The following is a 19,923-nucleotide window of genomic DNA, read 5'->3' as shown; positions in this document are numbered from 1 at the left end:
TTCTTGTATAAATGTCCAGCTGCTGTTGGAACTCTCTGTTCCCTGTCTTACCCCTTTTAAGGAAAATCCACAGGACTGAAGTCCTGCACTGGCATTGTCTGCCCTGTTTGGTAAATCCCTTATGCACATGTTGCCATCTGGTCCCTAATGCTTTGTGTCAGTTTAAGTTCCCCTAAGCTCTTATTGACCATTTCTTGTGTTATCTGTACACTCCCTAATTCCTTCTCTCCTCTCCCCGGGGATCTGATCCCTGACTTAGGCAAATCCTCATCCTCTTCATTTGTGAACACAGATGCAAAAGTAAATATTGTAAGTGTCAGTGTCAGCTTCTTATCCTCTTCTGCCTCCAATTTCCCTCTGTCAGTCTTATCTGGGCTGGATCCACTTATCTCCTGTGTCTGTATAATGGTCTTTTCCTTCTCTCTTTTTGTAAAAGCCGGGAGATTCTCGGTTGTTAACTGCTCCTTTAATTATATCCTCCTGTATTTACCTTCCCCAACCCGTGGCCCTACTTCTAACACATCCCTACTTCTAAGAGCTGAGTTTTCTTTGTACATCACTTTGATTAAAGGTAGGAATGGCACAAAATCCCGTGCTGTGGAAACTCAAAACCTTGGGCTGTTTGAAGCCGCTGCTGAATTCTGAGAGCCAGGGCTGTTGGCTCTGCTTTGGGAGCTGCTGTGACTCCTGGGCTGGTGCACGTGTGAGATGTGGGACAGGACACCATCCCAGCCCCTGGAGGGATGAGTTGTAGGAAGTCTGAAGGGGTTTTTCTATCTGTGTCTTGATTTTCCCATCTGTGAGATGGAAAAGACTTTTCCTCTACAAAGAGAAGAGGAAAGAGTTGTGCGGGTGAAAGCAGGACAGGCAGCAGGAGCTGAGCTGCCCTTTCCCTTGTGATATTTTATGGATGCAGGAGGATTTGGGGAGACACCATAACTAAACATGCAGTTTAAGCCAGAGCACAAACAGCAAACCCCCCAAAAGGCTTTGGAGCTCGTTTCTCCCTGGAGAACCACAGCCTTGGGGTGCTCCCTGCGCTGTGCGGGCACCGGATCCACCCCGAGCCTCGGGATCTGTGGCCTGATCATTGCTGATGTTCTAACCTGAACAAATCGATTTTTTTTTTTTTTTTTTACCTGTAAATGCCCCACAATGGTGTTTATTACAGAACAATTGCTGCCAGGAAGGTGTCCTGTTGTATGATGTACAGCAACACTAAACGGCGGCGTAGCGTGAGGGCTCTGCTTTCTGCGAGCTGCAGCAGCTCGTAATTTCAAGATCAATATGATGATGTGTTTTTTGAATTTTAATGAATAAACTACACTGGTGTTTGTTGTTTACCTGCTTTCTGATTTCCTAACAAGTGGCTCTAGTGATAATTACCAAAATTGTGTAGTCACAGAAGGAGGGAGGAAGGCGGGGTGTGTGTGGGGGAACCTGGATCCTTCATAGCTATCCAACTGGGCAATTATCTCCATACTGTATGTGCTGCTTTTCTATAAATGTTGAAATTCAGTAATTACCACCAGAGCCAGCCGTGACATTTCGAAAGCAGATACATAACAAATAGGGATGCCATGGAGTCATTAAAATTCAGATATCAAAACAGCTCTCCCTATTCTTCTGTGCATGAATCCATCTCTTTGTTTCATGAAGAATTCAGTTGCCAATTAAATACCTTTTCTTTCCTTTTTCTTCTTTGTTTTTTATTTTTTTAATTTTTTCTTCCCTTTTCTTTTTCCTTTTACAAATGAATTCTAATCTCTGTGAAAGGAGCTGAACTGACAGTCGTGACAGTTGGTGCATTAGGAGAAAACATGGATGAGTTTAGTCCTTCCTAAGGAACCCAGCCAGCACCTCCCCAGCTTTGGAAATTGTGAGCTTGTATCGGAAATTTAGGAGGGGAAAGGATGTCTTTCCCAGAAATTCCCCTTTTCTCCTTCTGGCACTTTTTTTCCTACTCATCCTACAAGGAAAAACATCTTCTGCGGTGGCTGATAACTTCAGGATATCTTTTTTTGCCTGTCCTGCTGGAGATGTGGTTTCTTGGCCAACAGGAACAGCTCAATTATTTCCCAAATTGTTATTCGTGCTGCAGTCTCGTAGCAATCTCTGGCATCTGGCAGTCGGGGGGTTTTTAGCCGGGCTTTTTTTTTTTTCCTCGTGTTTTTTATTTTTTATTTTTTAACAATGTTGTCTTGTTTACGGGTCTGACTCGTGGAAGGCAGGACGTGATGCCTCCCAATCAGCCGCTAATGAAACGGAGGGATTGACAGCCTGGAATTGATCCTTCCTTTGTAATCCTGTAACAACCAGACAGGTCTGGCTCTGAACCTGTCAGGGGTTGTGTGTCAGACAGGTGTGATGAGGAGCCCGGGCACTGAAAACAAGGAGAACAGTGGTTTCATAAACCTCACGAGCACAAAAACCTGTAGGGCTCCTCCGCCTCCTCCCTCCCCGTGTCTGAGGGCTGCTCCTGTGCTTTTCCACAGATGGCTTCCAGAGGCAGAAGGAAGAACTGGTTAGGAGAGGGGCTGACTTGTGGAGGCAGAGCTGATCCTTAGGTATGGGTGAGGACCACGAGCCTGAATAGGAATGCTGTGGGGTAGGAGGGACCTTAAAGCTCATCCCACCCCCTGCCATGGGCAGGGACACCTTCCACTAGCCCAGGTTGCTCCAAGCTCTGTCCAACCTGGCCTTGGAGACTTCCAGGGATCCAGGGGCAGCCACAGCTTCTCTGGGCAACCTGTGCCAGGGCCTCCCCACCCTCACAGGGAACAATTCCTTCCCAATATCCCACCTCACTTACCCTCTGACAGCCCCTTGTCCTGTCCCTCCAGGCCCTTGTAAACAGTCCCTCTCCATGTCCTTGTCAGCTCCCTTTAGGTACTGGAAGGATGATGAAAGGGCTTGGAGAGGTCCATGCTCCTGAAGACTGATGGCTTTTGTCTTTCCTGGCTTTGCTCCACACTTCCCCTGCAGTTTGTCCATAGCAAAGGTCTCCTCACCTCTTGGACGACACCCTGACCTCTCTATTTCATCAGGTTATTTAATGCATCCTTCCTTTAGAAAATAGTTCTGGGACTGAAAAATTTCATTTTGCACTGCTCTGAAGGAGGAGCTTGTACAATTTTAAGAGTCCTTGAGTCCATCCTCTGGTTGTCCAGTGATGGACAGTTTTGTGTCTCCTCCATCAGCTCCACTCTGGGAGCAAATCCTTGGACGAAGCCACTCCGGGAGAGCTTGGCTAAGGTTTATTCTCGAGCCTGCTGCTTATGTATTAAGGTGAATAGGAATTATATTCACTTCAAGGCGAGATGAGGCCCTTGTGTTGACTACATTATCATTTATACTAACAAAAAGAGCTTAAAATGTTAGCATACCCTTTTGAAAACGGAGCTTTGCATCCTATTAAGAGGAAGGGAACACAACCTGCGGCACGTTATATTTCCAAGCGCCTGTCAAGAAACACTTACGGCTGTCGCCTGCTCACGGAGCATCCAGCCCCAGGAATGCATTGGGAATCACTCCCTGGGTGCTGATCCCCTGAAAAAAGAGGTGGGAGATGCTGTGCCCTTAAAATCCAGCCAGACACACGTCTTGGATCTGCATCGGGCAGAAGAAGATGAGGGAACTCGGGTGATCGGGAGCGGCTGGTGTGGAGAGAAACGTGTGTCCCAGCTTGGATTTGGATGGGGGGGGGGGATTTGGATGAGACTCCCCCAGCTTGTGACACTGTGGATTTTGGCAGGGTGGTTTCTGGCCTGGCTGGAATAGAGGGGGAAAAGCAAACTGAATTTAACCTCTCCCAGTGGGAAAAGCACTTTAACATCAAGGTTTCTTCCTGCTGGTTTGGGTGCAAGGGAATAAGCAGAAAGTCCTCAGTTCCAGGCAGACAGAGGTGTGCAATATGTGGCTCGTGCAGGTCTGTCACACCCTAAACTGGCCATGGGGATGGTGCCTCCCATGCCCTAAATCTGCTCTCCCATCCCCAGTGGGAGGCAGTAAGTTCTGCCTGCACCAGTGGAGCAGAGTCTTTGTTTTAAGGAAAAATGGGAGAAAGCCCCTAAATCCCCAACAGAAAAACTCAAAAATTCTTTCCCCAAGCAGGGCTTTTGGAGATAAGCTGCTGCTTGGCAATTTGCTAACGTGAACTTTTAGCCCCAGCGGAGCCTTTGTAGAGCCAAAATCCACCTTTAGGGGAAGAAACAGGATATTCAGGTGCAGAGCTGCTTCGTCAGCCTGTGAGTCTGATGCTTGGAGTCTTTTACAGTTGTATCCTCTGCTTTAGAAGGAAATCCCTCATGAACCCTTCACGCTCTGCCATCTCTGCTGAGTTGCACAAGGAGGGTGAGTGCTGCTCCTCTCCCAACTCGAGAGCATATTTGCAGTGACAGTGAATCATAAAAGACTGGTTTGAATTGCAGGGGAGCTTAAATTCATCTTGTTCCACCCCCTGCCATGGGCAGGGACACCTTCCACTAGACCAGGTTGCTCCAGCCTGGCCTTGGAGAGTTCCAGGGATCCAGGGACAGCCACAGCTTCTCTGGGCAACCTGTGCCAGGGGCCCCCCCACCCTCACAGCCAAAAATTCCTTCCCAATATCCCATCTCTCCCTGCCTTCTAGCAGTGGGAAGCCATTCCTGTGTCCTGTCCTTCCATTCCTTGTCCCAGGTCCCTCTCCAGCTCTCCTGGAGCCCCTTTAGGCCCTGGAAGGAGTTCTAAGTTCTCCCCAGAGCCTTCTCCACTCCAGGCTGAACACCCCCAGCTCTCCCAGGCTGTCACAGCCCCAGCTGTCTGAGCCTGAGTGAGCATTTCCCTTCGAGCCAGGGCTCAGCACAGCATCCTTGAAGAGCAGCTGTGCTGAGTTGCAAAAACAGGGACAGCTTTTAAAAGATAACCCTTTGATTTTGGTGAAGGCTCCACACATGTCCCTGCCTGGTGCTGAGCGGGGCCATGCCTCGGCATCTCTGGTTGGTGCAGCAGGTTTGCTGTGGCCACCAGAGCAGGGCTGTGTGCTGGTGAAACAGTGGGCATGGACATGCCCTTCCAGAGCTCCTTTGTGCACAAGGGGCAGGAGATCAGGCAAGGAAAGCCACGAGCCAGGCCGTGCTGACAGGTTGGTGCATCTCCATCAGCGCCGTGTTCCTCAGCTCCCCGCACGGGCCGTGTGTGTCTCCACGAGTGAGCAGGTGGAATGAAGATGTCTCACTGTCCTTTCTCGTCAACAGTGATGCATCCCAGATCCCCCTGATAGGCAGAGCACTGTTCCCTCACCTGTCCACTTTGATTAATTTGGTGCCTCATTCCTGGACTCTGTGAATTTGTCTTGGTTCTGCTCTTCCCCTCGCTGCAGAAGTTGCTCCCCCTCCTTTTAACCACTGCTCTCCTGAAAAGCCCTGCCCAACCTTGTCTACACAGTGAGACCAGCAGGAGATGATGTGCTGAGTCCCTGTGCATTACAGAGCACAAAATCCAGCCGTGAATCCTCTTTACAAACCTCCAGAAACCGCTGCCAGTACCAGCGCACCGGTCGGAGGAGCGCCGCAGCTTCCAGGCACTTCAAACCCGGCGCTATCAGGAGGGCTCTGGGCTCACAAAAACCACTTCCAGCTTTAACACAGAGGAGGGAATAAAAGCTCAGCAACACTGAAGTCCGCTGGAAAGGTTTCTTGTGTGTGCAGGAAGATAATATATGGTAATGAGGACAGCACTGAGCTGCTGTAAGTTACAAGAACTTATCACTGCTCTCTGCTGTTGCGGCACATTGCCGGGATTTGGTCTCGCCAAAGCAGCATGAATAGATTTATTTTGCATTGTTAGACTGTCAAGTCACTGCAGAGCAACAACTTCCAAGTGATAACTTGTGCAGAGTGCAGGAGTTGGGAATTACACGCTTTGAGCCCCCGGCAAAGAGCCCGAGGGGGGTGGTGAGGGCGGCTCGGCAGGAACCTGCCTCCCACTCCCCCTCTGTGCCCACTGCAGATGGGCAGTGGCATTAGCTCCCTCCTGCCAACCCCCAGGGGGCTGTTATTAAGGGTTATATCCCGTTATTTCCAGTGGCAGAGCGTGCCAGAGCAGCTGAGATGTCACTGGGGAGAAGAGGGAAGGGTTGGGTTTGGTTCATCTGGGATAAGTTGGGTTTGAAAGGGGAGGAGGCCCAAGCAAGGGGATGTCTCGTGGTGGGACATCTGAGATGTCCCATAAGGGGAGCAGCTGAGGGTACTGGGGCTCAGCCTGGAGAAAAGGAGGCTCAGGAGGGACCTTCTTACTCTCTACAACTCCCTGACAGGGGGCTGTGATGAGTTAGGGGTCAGCTCTTCTCCCAGGTAACAAACAATAGGACAAGAGGAAATGACCTCAAGCTGCACCAAAGGAGGTTCAGGTCGGATATTAAGGAAAATTTCTTCACTGAAAGAGTGGCCAAGCGTTGGAACAGGGAAGTGGTGGAGTCAGCATCCCTAGAAGTGTTCAACAAACAAGGGGACGTGGCATTTCGTGACAGGGTTTAGTGGCCCTGGGGGTATTTGGTCAAAGGTTGGGCTTGATCTTTTCCAGCCTTACTGATTCAGTGATCTCCTCTCCTTGCCTGATGGATCAAATCTCACTTGTGGGGCTTTCACCCTGTTGCTGTCCCTGACAAGGGAGATTTGAGTTTATAGGTGTTAGGGTGACTTCAGGGTGGAAACCACTTAACTCTGTCCCCCCCAGCCGTGTGGAGCTGGCAGGGGGGTGGCTGTGGGGGGTGTTCAACAGTCTCATTGTCCACAGCTGGGGGTAACACCATGTTCAATGTCCCCACCTGCAGCAGGGCTGGCGGTTTAGCCCTTCCACAAGCCACAAGGGCACAGAGAGCACTCCTGTAAGAGCAGGAGCTTCTCTTGGATGTGGAATAAAAGGGAGACAATTAGATTTGGAGCCATGGAGATGAAGCACGTAAGGAGACTGGGAGGAGAGCCCAGACTTGCAGGTAATTGTTCTTGAGCTTTCATTTGGTCCTGAAAAGCTAAAAACGCCATCTGGTCCTTGTTGGTTACGACTGAGTTGATTTTCTTTTCCTTTTCCTTGGCTCTCCTGGGTATGTACACAAGTTTATCTCTCCTTGTGGTGAGTGTTGCACACAGAGGTCTGCTCTGTGCCTTTTTTTGCATCACTACCTTTATTTGGAACAGCACAACTTCCCAAAACTGGTGTTGCAGTGCCTCCTACCATGTGGTATGGAGGGGTGGGCCCTGCCTGGTGAATGCAGAGCACCCTGCAGTAGCCTCCAGGCTGCAATGCTTTGCTATTACTTTTTTAATATTCCACTGGAGTTCGAGACTGTATCAAGAAACTTCTTTTGAAAAGGAAATAAACCCATAAATTATAGCATAGTCTTTGCAGGAAGGCAAAAGGAGTACAAGACTGTCTAAATGTATTATTTGCTGACCTTGACAGTTTACTTGTAATGTTATTTAAACATTTGGGTTTGCAGGGCGGGCGCTCTTATTTATTTATTTAATAAGCTGCCAGATTACAAATTGCAAAACTTTGGCGGTTCCTCTTATCTGCTGCAGAACCACCGAGATGGCAAAATATATTCTCTGTCTGTATTTGCATGAGGAAATTGGAAAGCAAGTTGTTTTCCTTCGTATCCATGACAATCCCTCTGGCCCAGCACAACCCACCCTCTAATTTGGGGTAGTTAGTGTGGGAGAAGAATGGGCCCAGCAGTTTGGCTTCACTTTGTTGCTGATGCCATCATGGTAATTAAAACTGATTTATAAGTAAAGACAATGGAATCTGTGCTACCTGTTTATTCAGCACGTTGTCAACCTGCAGAGCACAACAGCTGGGGTCACCGAGATCAAATCTGCTGGAGAGCTGGAGGAGTTTTGCCAAATTAAGTTTTCAAGTTGAGCCTTTAATTAGTGGAACATTTCCAGATGGATGATGGTGGGAAATACCAGACCCAAAACAGGAGCAGGATCTCCACTGGCTCTGCAGGAACTGGAGTCCATTAGGATATCCCTCCCTGGATGCACGTGCAGGTTTTATGGCATAAAACCTTCCAGGAGTGACTTAATCCTGGTGGCACTGGTTTGGCACAGCAGCACATCTCTGCTGATAACAGCTCAGGGCAGTTAATAAGGCTTGATTGGATTGAGGAATCCCTGGAATGCAGGGAAAACAGCTGCAGTGGAGCTCTGATGGAAGACAGCCCCCATGTTCCTTAGGATTTTGTGTTGTGCTGGTACCACCAACACTGCTTTAGTGTTTCAGGTGGAGTCTCACAAGCGTGAGTTGTGAGTCTTGTGCTCCCAGATTCGTGGTTTTTTAGTCAATGGAAACAGGCAACCTCAGCAGATGATTTGTCTCAGCTGAAAACAGGCATTTGAGGGGACTTGCCTGCTAAAAGTGCTCATTTCTCTCTTTTGGCTGCGAAGGAAATCTCAGGTGACTGATCCATCCTTCAGCGTCTGGCTCGAGATGTCTGGCCTGTTTGCCTCAAACAACTTTGAAGCTTTTCGGTGCTTCTGGAGTGTTTTAAGAGGAATTGAATTTCCTGACTCGGGCTGTACGTCACTGGATTAATCCTCGAGCTGGAAACAATCTGTTTTGAGTGAGACAGCGAGGCCGTAATTATCAAGCTGTTGAGACAACAAGGAGCGTGTTGGACAACTGCTTTGGTCATGAAGGAGTTCTGAAAGGCAGATTTAGGCTGATGCCAACTAGGCTTTGAAAATCCCCCTATTTACTCTTCAAAATATGCAGGAGCAGAGATTTTTTTTTTTTATGAGTAATCCTTGTAGTTCTTCAACACAAAGAACTATTAATGTTAGATAGTGATCCTCTGACTCTGTGAAAGGATAAAGAAGGGCAGAAGGATTGAGTGGTTGGAGAGAACTGTGTAGCAAATGAAAATCCATTTTACTTGCCCTCACTAGCACGGGCCAGGGTTGGAAAAAGGCTGGAGTACTGGCTTGTTTTTAAATAAAAGTCACTGAAGAGGAGCCAAAGGAAAGAAGTGTTCACATCCTTGATGGCTGGAGGTGCCTCGAGGTGTCAGAGATTGGAAGTTATGAAGTTATATTTCAGGGGGTGAAGCTTCTGATGTGAAAGAGGAAGGGGAGAGCAGTGAAGAATAAAACACTCTTGCAGTGCTGCTGCAGGACTCAGGCTCATAAAAAATATTAATAACCTTTGATAAGAGTTCCCTGGAGAAGGGATTTCTCCAACCATAGCGCAGCTACTGGTGGGTGACATCCCTGGGGATTGGAACTGGATCATCTTTAAGGTCCCTTCCAGCCCAAACCATCCTGGGATTCTGCTGGTGCTGCTGGACACCCGCTTTCTGTGTCCATGAGAAAGCACCCCTGTGGATGTCAGGAGTGTTGGGAAGTGGTGGGCACCTCCTCCCCTCCATCCCACAGGAGGAGCTGGAGCTGGAATTGCTGCCCACCAGCCCTGGCCTGAAAAGGGGAGCTCCCAGCAGAGCTCAGGTGGAGAAAGAGCCCAGAGGTTTTTTTTGCAATCTCTGTATGAAGTGAGCAATATTTGCCATTTACAAGAGTTCAGGGGAGACCTGACTTTATAAAGCATTCATGAGCTTGGCCTCCTGGTGTGCATTTTTTTTTTTTTTCTCTCCCCTGGTTATTAGGAAATATTCAAATACTGCAAACAAATGTCAGTCTCTAGAATATTCATGAAGTCTCCTGTTCAAGTCGGTCCCCCAAGTCGCTGCTGGCTGGAATACATCAAGCTAATGCTGATTGCCTACATTTAGGGTTGAATAAAGATATTCCACTAAATAAGTGTGGAATGGCTTTTTCTAGTTTGGAGACTCTGGGAATTGAAAAGGCTCAGACAGGTCCCTGTGCCAGGGAGCTGCTAATGGAGGTTGTTTTTCTGTGTGCTTGGCCATCTCTTGGTATCAGGGGTGGAATTTGCCTCCTCTACCTCTGGCCATCCTAAATTCCTGTCCTGAGGTTTTAGCTGGGCTCCCCTCTTTAATCAAAAACAGCAATTAAAGGCTGAAACGTGACAAAATATCAACATTTGGAAATGTTGTGAAAACATAGTTTAAAATAAAATCAAAAAGCCAAAACAACCCAACTCCACCCAGACAAACCACGTGAGACTGGTTAAATTCTTTCATTTAACATACACAAACCATGCTGGGATGAGTCTTGCTTACTTCCAAAATAACCAATTTTAGTGTTTCACATTTAATACTTCTACCCTTGAAACACCATTTCATTTGGAAAGAACACACAGGGTGAGTCGCTGATACAAAATTGCCAGAGTAGGATGTGCCACAGCTTTTGAAAATGATTTTGTAAATGCTTTTTTGGTTTGGTCAAGCTGGAAACAGTTTTGCAAATAAAACAAATGGTTCAGATAAAATAATGTAACAAAGTGGTAGAATGTTTAGAATTTTAAAAAAAAAAAACCACACACCAAAAAAAAAAAAGGAGAATTTAGGGCTTGATTTATGCCCATGTTTTTCCTGCTTCTGGGTTTGGATACAGGGAGGTGAGAAATGAGGATAGCTTGATTCCAGGAGGGCATTAGGAAGGTGCTTTGGTCGGGCCATCAGAGATGAACTAAAAGCCAGTAGGTGGAAGGTGAAGCTTCCAAACAGATTCAGGACAGAAAATAAGTGACCCCCCTTCACCAGGGAGGCTGCTCAGCTCCTGGACAGCGTGCCAGGGGTTAGGGCAGGTCCTCTGTTCTTGGCAGAGTTTCAGTGGAAACCAGATGTTGGAGTTCAGGTCCTTTCCAACCCAAACCATTCCCGTTGAGGCCAGAGGTGGAAATAGCTCATCCCACTGATCCAGAAGCAGTGGGTCCAGCCTCAGGTCATTTGTGGATGCTGCTGCAACACAGACTGATAGGAAAAGAGCTTTGTGATACCTTTGTGCAGCAGCCACTTGCTTTTCAGAGCCCATCTTTTAGCATGCAAGCCACAGGGAGAATAATTACGTTGAACAGAAACACTGGGTTCCCAATGAAGATGTTCAGTGCCTGTACACAGCATGCTCCTAATGAACAGAAATGTCAGGCCAAAAGAATAGATGAGAAGGATTATATTCTCTGAGGTGGGCTGGATGATTACCCTGCCTTTGTGGGAGGCTGTCTGGAGGTGCTGTGCTGCAGCTGCTGGACGGGGAAGACCAAGGAGTTGATCAAAAAGGAGGGAATCCCACAATGCTTTGGAGAGCTGCTAATGAAAGGGTTTAATCTTGGCTTGTTTTGCTGGGAGGCACCAGGAGTGGCTGGGAGGGGAAATGCCTTTGTTTGACCACCACAGTCCCCGAGCAGAGCTGGGGAGAAGAAGCTCTGCTGGGGCTGAGGTGAGACCTGGGGGTGGTGGGAGGGAGAGCAGGTCTCCCATGGGCATCCCACCTCCCCTCTCCATCCCTTTGGATCCCTCAGCCTGGGAGCTCCGTGGGGCCTGCAGCGGGACTGGGGGCAGCTCTTTGCAGTCCCTGTGTTTCCTCCTCCTCCTCGTGGTACTGAATTCCCTCACATAAACCATCCTTTCTGACCCTGTTCTGCTGAATTTTCATGAGACACTTCCCAAGCTGCTGTTCTCCAGCCAGGGCACCTCCTCGGAATGAAATCCGAGAGACCTTAAACCTCGCTCTTAATTTTTCACTCCCTGTTAAAATTGCTGCATAAGGATATTTGAAGAAGTCATTGCCCCCTGTGGATATTATCACTTAATCTTTTTTTTTGCTTCTTAATAAAAGCCTGGCACGAAAGTCAGTGGCTGAAAACAGCCACGTCCCATGCTGCCTGTGCCTCGCAACAGTATTTTTTAAGATCATGGCTCATAACCACGGGGAGAGGTCTCTGTGGAGGGAGTGAGGAGTAACTCTCTGTTTATAGCCATTTACCTTCAGCTGTAATGTATTTAAGAAGGAAAATTGCCACTTAGACTTGCAAAGCAAATTGGCTTGTGCTCAGTAATAGCTTTCTAGTGTCTGTCTAGGAAAGGTCAGCCCAGAGACTCCTGCACTGCAGAGCTCAGCCCTGATGGCCAGAGGGAGATGGCGTGGCCCCAACCTGGCATTTTCTCCAGCTCTGAAGGCCTCAGTGCCCCCACACTCAGGTTTGCCAGGTTTCTCCATCATTGTTACATCCTGGCTGGGGTGCAGAGCTGTCCTTGGCGTCTCCTCATGGGCACAGGAAACCCCTGACTTGGGTCAGGCAGAGTCTCTGCTCTGTCTTCTGCCTTCCCTCCACCACCTCCCGCTTTGCAGACGCACCAGCCTGCATGTCCTGCTGCAAAAAGGGCCCGTGTTCCATTTTAATGTTATTAAGCATCGCCTTGGCAACAAATACAGATGTTGTGTTTGCAGCAGCAGCGTTTCCCAGGTCCCCGAGGAGCCTTTACCCTTGAGTGCATTTAGCTGATAGCAAAAGCAAAGCAAAGGTAAAACAAGCTGCTTGGGAAGGAGGCCCTGGCCTTTTTCATTTCAGTCAGGCTCCCGAGTGCAAATTATCAGGTCTGGGAATGCACTGAGCGTCACCCCCCCTGTAAATCTCACCCACTTACCCGTCCCCACAATGTAAAACAAGCAGAGTTACCAGCTTCTAACAGCCACTGTTGTGGCAAGGCTGGCAAAGCAATTACCTTAATAACTTAAATAGCAACAGTGATAATGGAAAATGCAGCTCTGGCTGTGTTTGGAGCGTTCTCACCTTTATCGGGAATCGCTTCTGGGGAGCGGCAGGAGATGGGAGAGGGGTTTTGTTATCAGTGCCTGAAGCAAAACCATCTCAGGTAATTGTAGTTTGCACTGTGGGCATCCACCTCCAAAGGCAGCCCAGAAACCCCTGCCACCTGCCAAGGTGTCTGGTGATGGACATGTTGGAAGAGAGGCTAAAACATCCCTGAGAGCCACAGGGTGAGGACAGGAGGGTGATGATGGTGCTCAAACCCAGACTGCGACAGAGGTAACCCCGAGAACAGGGCCCAGGTCATGATGGCAGTGGCAAGAGTTCAGATTTACCAGGAGCCCCTGTGTTAGCACGTTAATTGGACAGCAGAAACTTCCAGTGATCCAGCCATTCATCTCTGCCTTGGGAGAGAGCAGGATGCTCATATTTCTCCCTGCTCTCAACTGCATTTCCCCAGTCTCTACTGACTTTCCCTTCTCATTCTGCCCCATCTACTTAAACTGGATGAAGCAAAAACTGGCATTACTTTGTATTTCCACAGTTTTCCTTGCAGCAATGCCCTGATTTGACCTGTCCACCTCAGCCCAAATGACAGCCAAGGTGTGTTTCCTGTGGGATGGTGTTTTCCTGTCCACAGCTGTGGGATGGCACCTTCCTTCTTCCATCCATCCATCCATTCACAGGGAAATGAGAAGACCTTTCTGTGCCCTTGGAGCCTGATAAATCATTAAACTTGAGCACAGTCAGACCTCTGCAGCCAAATTTGAGCTGGAAAGGGGAGATTCGTGGATGATCCCTGGAAAACATGGAGGAAATGCCCTTGTTGGCCAGAGGAAGGAATGTCACAGCACATGTACCTGCTGAAGGGTTTTGTGGGGCTTATTATAGTGGGAGTAAAACTGGAAGGTCAAAGTGCCAAGGAGGTGTTTGGGGCTGAAGGGAGACGAGAAGAAATAAAATATATTGGAATTGCCTTTAGTCTGTTTAGAGATTCCAGGCACAGCAGGCTCAGAGGGCAAACTTCTCACAGGGGGCACGTTCCTGATCCTGCACTGCAGTGGAATCTTAATGGAACTGGTGTTTGTTCCCCCTGGCACATCTGCATTATCTCCAACATACTTTCCAAACAAACATCCTAATGGCACTTTTCATTTTGTTCCAGTTCACCTTTCTCTGGTGCTGTCTCGGGACCTGTGCTGGGCTTTGCTGTGAGGAGAGTGTTGCCTTCCCCCTTCCTGGGGCACAGGAATAACAAACTTGTGATGGGAGGGAAGAAGAGGGTCTGGTTTATATTCTTTAGCTGCAGAGAGAAGGGTCACTTCCCTTCACTGGGCCTGCTTTTTCTGTGGGTTTTTTATTTCATATTCCTTTTTTCCCTGAACAGTCTCGTCAGCCCTTGTCAAGTTTGGTTGAGATTCACCAAGAACTTCAAAAGTACTTACGAGACACTTGATTGATGGGCCAACAAGGCTGTCAAAACAGCTTAAGAAAATGAGGGTAAAACTAAAGATAATAATTAGTGAAATGGATAAGAAGGAGAGAGGCTGGAAGGTTTTCCAGCTGCTAGACCCAGTGGGGATCAGAAAGGATCTGACACCTGGAGTAGAGACTGGTAGAAAATGAGCTGAGAGGTCTTCTGCTGAGAACTGTGAGACAGACAAAGTTTGACATTGTTTTCATCATCTGCCAAATACATTTTTTGAGGAAAAAAAAAAGGCAGAATGTTCTGCTAGAAGTCGCTTTGATTGATGTACCTGGAGAGCTGTTATGCAGCTGTGCCATGCCTTGGTTTCCCCTGTAAATGGGTCCTGGCTGCTGACTCCTCTCCTCTGTGATGAACAGGCTGTCAGGGCTTTAGGGAAGTAACACAGAGGCTGAGGGAGCCCCAGACCCTCCAGGGATTCACAGAGTTGTGTGAGACTGACAGGAACATTCCTGAGGATGGTTAAAAGCAAAGGTAGTTGGATGTAAGATTCTATGGTTTTTTTCCCCTGCCTATTGATTATTTTCTGATCAAGGATGAAGAGCTCTAAGATAGCCAAAGGCAATACAGGATGTTCCAGCCCCTGCAGCTGATGGATCTAAGGTTTGGGAAGACCCTGGGAGCAGCAGGTCTGAGCAAAGCCTCCTCCAGCCAGTTCCTTCCTTGGCTGGCCAAGCCTCTCCTGCTCCAAGGGGATGGACAGCAAAGGGGCTGCATCTGCCTTGTAGATCTTTAGGATTAAAAGAAAGCAGCACATTTTCTCAGCACAAGAAAGATGTGAACCTGTTGGAGCAAGTCCAGAAGAAGCCAGAGAGATGCTCCCAGGGCTGGAGCCCCTCTGCTCTGGAGCCAGGCTGGGAGAGCTGGGGGGGTTCCCCTGGAGAAGAGAAGGCTCCAGGGAGACCTGAGAGCCCCTTCCAGGGACTAAAGGGGCTCCAGGAGAGCTGGAGAGGGACTGGGGACAAGGGATGGAGGGACAGGACACAGGGAATGGCTTCCCACTGCCAGAGGGCAGGGAGAGATGGGATATTGGGAAGGAATTCTTGGCTAGGAGGGTGGAGAGGCCCTGGCACAGGTTGCCCAGAGAAGCTGTGGCTGCCCCATCCCTGCAAGTGTCCAAGGCCAGGTTGGACAGGGCTTGGAGCAACCTGGGCTGGTGGAAGGTGTCCCTGCCCATGGCAGGGGGTGGGATGAGATGATTTTTAAGGTTCTTTCCAACTCAAACCACTGCATGGTTCTGTGATACAGTGCAAGGCCCAAAGGATGGGAAGTGAGGACTGTTGTGAGCAGGGACAGAGGTGAACTGGCAGAGCTCAGGTAAAAGATGTAGGAGTGAGGATGGACTCGCTGGGAATGGCATGGGAAGATGCCACAACCAAGACAGTCCTGGTTTAGAGCTTTGATGCCCAGACAGGGGTCTGCTCTGGCTGTTTCAGCATTGCTTTTCCCCTGCAACACTGATTAATTATTTTGGTTTCTGGGAAGGCCAGATGGGAATACCAAATCCTTGGCCAAGTTTTGCAGGAGCTCCTCTGCCCTGGCCATGCTTCTCAGCATCCCCTGTGCTGGGTGATGAGCGTGACAGCCCCTTTACACTTGGCACCTGTGTTTATAAATATGTAGGAATTGTCTCAAGCTGGTCAAAACACAATTATTTCATTTTCTTCCCCGCTCAGGATCGTTGTTGTTTAGGAATAAATTGCCGCTGCTGATTTACAGGAGCAGCAACGACAGCATGAAATGGGCTCAGTGAAGTGATTTTGAATTTCCACTACAATTACTCTTCCCTTCAACCATATGATTCCCTTTTGCTCACATGCACCAGCCAGGGCCGGGTTTGTTTTGCTGCTGCCCTGGGAGCTGTGCAGCAGCCCCAGGGCTGAGCATGCAGAAACAAACCTGAAGTGCTAAATTGCACTTTATTCAAGGGAGCTGGCAGAGAAGGTGCATCCCAAAATCCCACTGTGCTGCCGCCAAGGGATGTTGATTCTCTGGTTTCGGCAGTGAAGTCAAGAGTAAAGACCCTGGGTTTGTGTAGATGAGTGCATCTACTACATACTGAGTAAATTCCTTCTCTTCTTGTCCCTCAATTCCTCTCCCCATTCCTCTCCCTCCTCTTCCTCACTCTGGAGGTCTTCTGGCTCCAGACTTGACTCCTCAGCAAACCCACATTCTTCTCCTGGTGACCCCAGGAGGCTTTGCAAGTTCAGACAGATGGGTGAGACTTTGTGTGTCACTACTAAAACTCTTCTTGGCCCAAAGGGCCCCCAAGAAAGGGGCTGCAGACTTGGTAGAAGTTCATCTCCTTGTCTCTCCTATGGTTTTCTCTGCCTTGTTCCATTTGCCCAGGGCCATGTCTGTAAATGGCTTAAAAATTCCATGTTCAGGTTGATGAGTGAGGAATACTCTCATGGGTATGTGCATTCCTGGGACTGAAGGGTCAGTTTAAGTGATCAGAGGAATAATTTGGAGGAATTGATCTTTTTCTGCCATTTCTTAGCTCAGTTTGGTGCTGGAGAAGTGATTATTACCTTTAGGCTGTGCATCCCTTTGCATCACTTACCCCCTCTTAGATCTTTCCTTCCCCTTTTCCAATGTCTGCAGGAGCTCTCCAGAGCTCCAGAATCGTGGAATGGGTTGGGTTGGAAGGGACCTTTAAAGCCCTTCTCATTCCCCCCCCCGCCATGGGACACTTTCCACTAGACCAGGCTGCTCCAGGTCCTGTCCAACCTGGCCTTGAAGCCCTCCTGACCCTTCCCCACACTGGGATTTTTGGGTGGCATCACTAATTCAGGGCTCTTTCCCCCATCCTGCATTGTTTATTGAAAGGGGACTCCGAAGCGATGAGCTCTGGTAACGCAGCACTAAAACAAACCCATGCCAGCTCTAAATAGCCTAATGAATGTGAACATCCTGGGTAATGTGATTTATTATTGGCAGCATGAATAGGAAAATAATAAAACAATTTAATGATTCTGCGAGAAAAATGAGGGGGTTTTAATATTATTCACCCTTGGAAGCTTGTTCACCAGGCAGGAATGAGGTCAGACTCTCAAACAGAGCCAAGGGTGCCAGATCCTCAACCTCGTGCGTAGCAGGAGATGAAATCCCCTTCCCCCAGGTTCATCTGCGTGGGGAATTGGGCTCCCCAGTTTCATTATCACTAATAGACCCTGCCTGTTTCTAAGTGGCTCAGTGTATATTGGAATGCAGGGGGTAACTGGAGCTGCACAGCTTGACAGGGAAGTCACTTTTCCACGCCTGGCAAAGGGGGTGGTGGGAGCTGGGAGTGGGATTTGTTGGTTTAGCTCAGGCTGAGAGATGTGGCTTTGGGGAAGGGGGGGAAGATGGGGTTGGAAGAGGGGAGGATCCGAAATGCTGCAGTGCTTGTCATGGTTTTGGTGAGAGGGAAAGTGAGGCACGGAGGGGGATGCAGCTGATCCGGGATAGAGTGGTTGGGCTCCATCCAGGGCTGGTCCATTGGGACACACAGCCTGGCGTGGGTGTTACCAGGGAAGTGCTGTTGGCACGGGCACCCCAGCACCTCCTTTTCCTTCCCTGCCAGTTCCCTAAGATCCATCTGTTCTCCCAGGGATAAATGAACCCTCTGTAGTGCCTGGTGCATCCTGCACTCGAGAGGATGGCTGGGGCTGTGTCAGGGCAGGCTCAGGGTGGATCTCAGGGAAAGGTTCTTCCCCCAGAGGGTGGTTGGCACTGAACAGGCTCCCCAGGGCAGTGGGCACAGCCCCAAGGCTGCCAGAGCTCCAGGAATGTTTGGACAACATTGGGGTGTCCTGTGCAGGGCCAGGAATTGAACTCAATGACCCTTGGGGATCCCTTGTGAGTCAGGATTTTCTGTGTTTCTGTGGTTCCCAAGAAACACTCCACGTGTGTTTATTTTCCATTTCACATCTTGCCTCATGCAGCAGCACTTTGCAAAGGCTGGGCTAAACATCCCTCATCTTCCTCTTTATTTTGCATCAGACCAGCAAATGCACTGCAAGCCCAATTGGGTTTTTCATTACCGTGGCAGGTTACGATCCTTTGGTTGCTTTTCCTGTAATTTTCATGTTTGCCTTTTAATATTTCTTATGAGATTGAAGGCTTGGGATGAGAGGTGGGAAGCTTTTGCTCAGCGTGTTAAGGAGGAACCTCTGGAATGTGAATGAGGCAGAGATGCCAGGGCTGTGGCTGTGCAGATGAGGGGAGGTGATGGAGCTGAGCTGTGGAAGCTGCAGTGCACGAAGAACATCTACAAAAAAAGCATTTCTTAGGGCCCAGCTGTGCTAAATCTCTGCGCCTCTCTGACAGCTTCTACTGCCATCAACATCTCCCATGTTTTCCAGTGAAGTAATTCTTTTAGATGCTTCAAATATAGATAGATTTTTGTATACAGAGGGGTTTTTTTTATTTATATAAATATATATATATCTGCTGTCAGCTGGCATTACAAAGAGCATAAAGCACATCTCTGGCTTCTGCATGTTCAGCTTGGTTGGGATCACACAGCAGGAATGAGGAGAGGAATGAGCCAAACTCCATCATTCCCCCCCTGGGGGGGACACCTGTAGGGTATTGCTGTGTGAATGGCTGTGGGATGCTGCTGCTGCCTGTGGGATTTCAGGTAATCCTGGATGCTTTGGCAAGAGAATATGTGTAACTGAGTATTTATGGCACCCTATTTTCCTGCAAAAAGCACTCTGGGCTTTTCTCCTGAGTAACTTTTGCTGGAGACTGGCAGCTCCTCTGCCTGCAGCCCCCTGGAAAGCTCGTGGAACTCCCTTTTAGCAGAAGGTTAGATAATGGCAATTATCTGGATGATCTTTAAGGTCCCAGCCCAAACCATTGCATGACTCTCTGCTCTTACTGATGTGTCATTAAATGCTGGCAGTGACTCTCAGCTCCCCTCCTCCTGTGGCTGAGAGCATCATTTCCCTTGGCTGCAGAGGGATACGGTGTCGGGCCGCAGGAAATCTCAGCCGTGGGACCCAGATATTGCATTTAGATGGAGTTGCTTTCATTAACTCCCTATTTTATAGCGTTCATCAGTCTTTTCCCCCTGCCAGAAAGTCTCAGATGTACTGAGGAATATTCAGGCCTCTTTTGGCAAGCGTCAGAGATAAGTGGATAATAAAACACACCTTGAAAATATTCTCCATCCTATTATTAGGCACTTTCTTATTATACTTGCAAAGAAAAAAATTCCAGTTATAAAGCAGTGTGCTTCCCTACACTGTCAGTCCATCGTGCTCGCAAAGAAAGTCTTTCAATAATATTCTCACTATTGTTTGTTGATTGGCTCCATTAATCAGTTGTTCACAGCCTCAGCTCCACATTTCCATGAGCGTGCACAGTTTAAACCCCCCTCCCTCCTCTCAGCCTCCTTTTATGCTCCCATGGAACTTTGAGGATGCCTAAACTCCTGCTTCAGCAGGAATGAGAGGAGACAGATCTGCAAAGCTGCCTGCTCTCCTTTTAGTGAGAACAAAAGCTCCCTGGAATAGCAACTGTTATTTACTCATCTCTCATCAGCAGATTTGACCTAATTTTGCTCTCCCCTAGCCTTTGTTTCAAACACCTGGTTGCGGCATCGCTGGCAGATCCGACTCTTTTACAGTGGCTGGATTTATTTGGTGGGGGAGGCAGAGGCAGCTGCTGGAAAAGCTGAGTCTGTTGGACTGAATGAGCTTTTGGGAACCCTAAAGAGCCCTCCTTTAGCACCTTCCTGCACCCTGGGAGTGCTGTCCCACATGTGTGGGTACCTCTGA

General features: G+C 48.7%; 2 protein-coding genes across 4 annotated transcripts in view; one reads left to right on the top strand and one right to left on the bottom strand.

Annotated features, from left to right (window-relative positions):
• Window positions 1-19,923, bottom strand: part of ST3GAL4 (ST3 beta-galactoside alpha-2,3-sialyltransferase 4) — a 1,214,471-nt gene that overhangs the window by 958,451 nt on the left and 236,097 nt on the right. The window lies entirely within an intron of this gene.
• KIRREL3 (kirre like nephrin family adhesion molecule 3) overlaps window positions 1-19,923 on the top strand; it is a 333,492-nt gene that overhangs the window by 96,711 nt on the left and 216,858 nt on the right. The window lies entirely within an intron of this gene.

The sequence above is a fragment of the Myiozetetes cayanensis genome, unplaced genomic scaffold (assembly GCF_022539395.1).
Source record: "Myiozetetes cayanensis isolate MyiCay16 unplaced genomic scaffold, myiCay2020 scf29, whole genome shotgun sequence".
Lineage (NCBI taxonomy): Eukaryota > Metazoa > Chordata > Aves > Passeriformes > Tyrannidae > Myiozetetes > Myiozetetes cayanensis.
The sequence above is the reverse complement of the archived record's forward strand: the minus strand, read 5'-3'. Positions and strand labels throughout refer to the sequence as shown.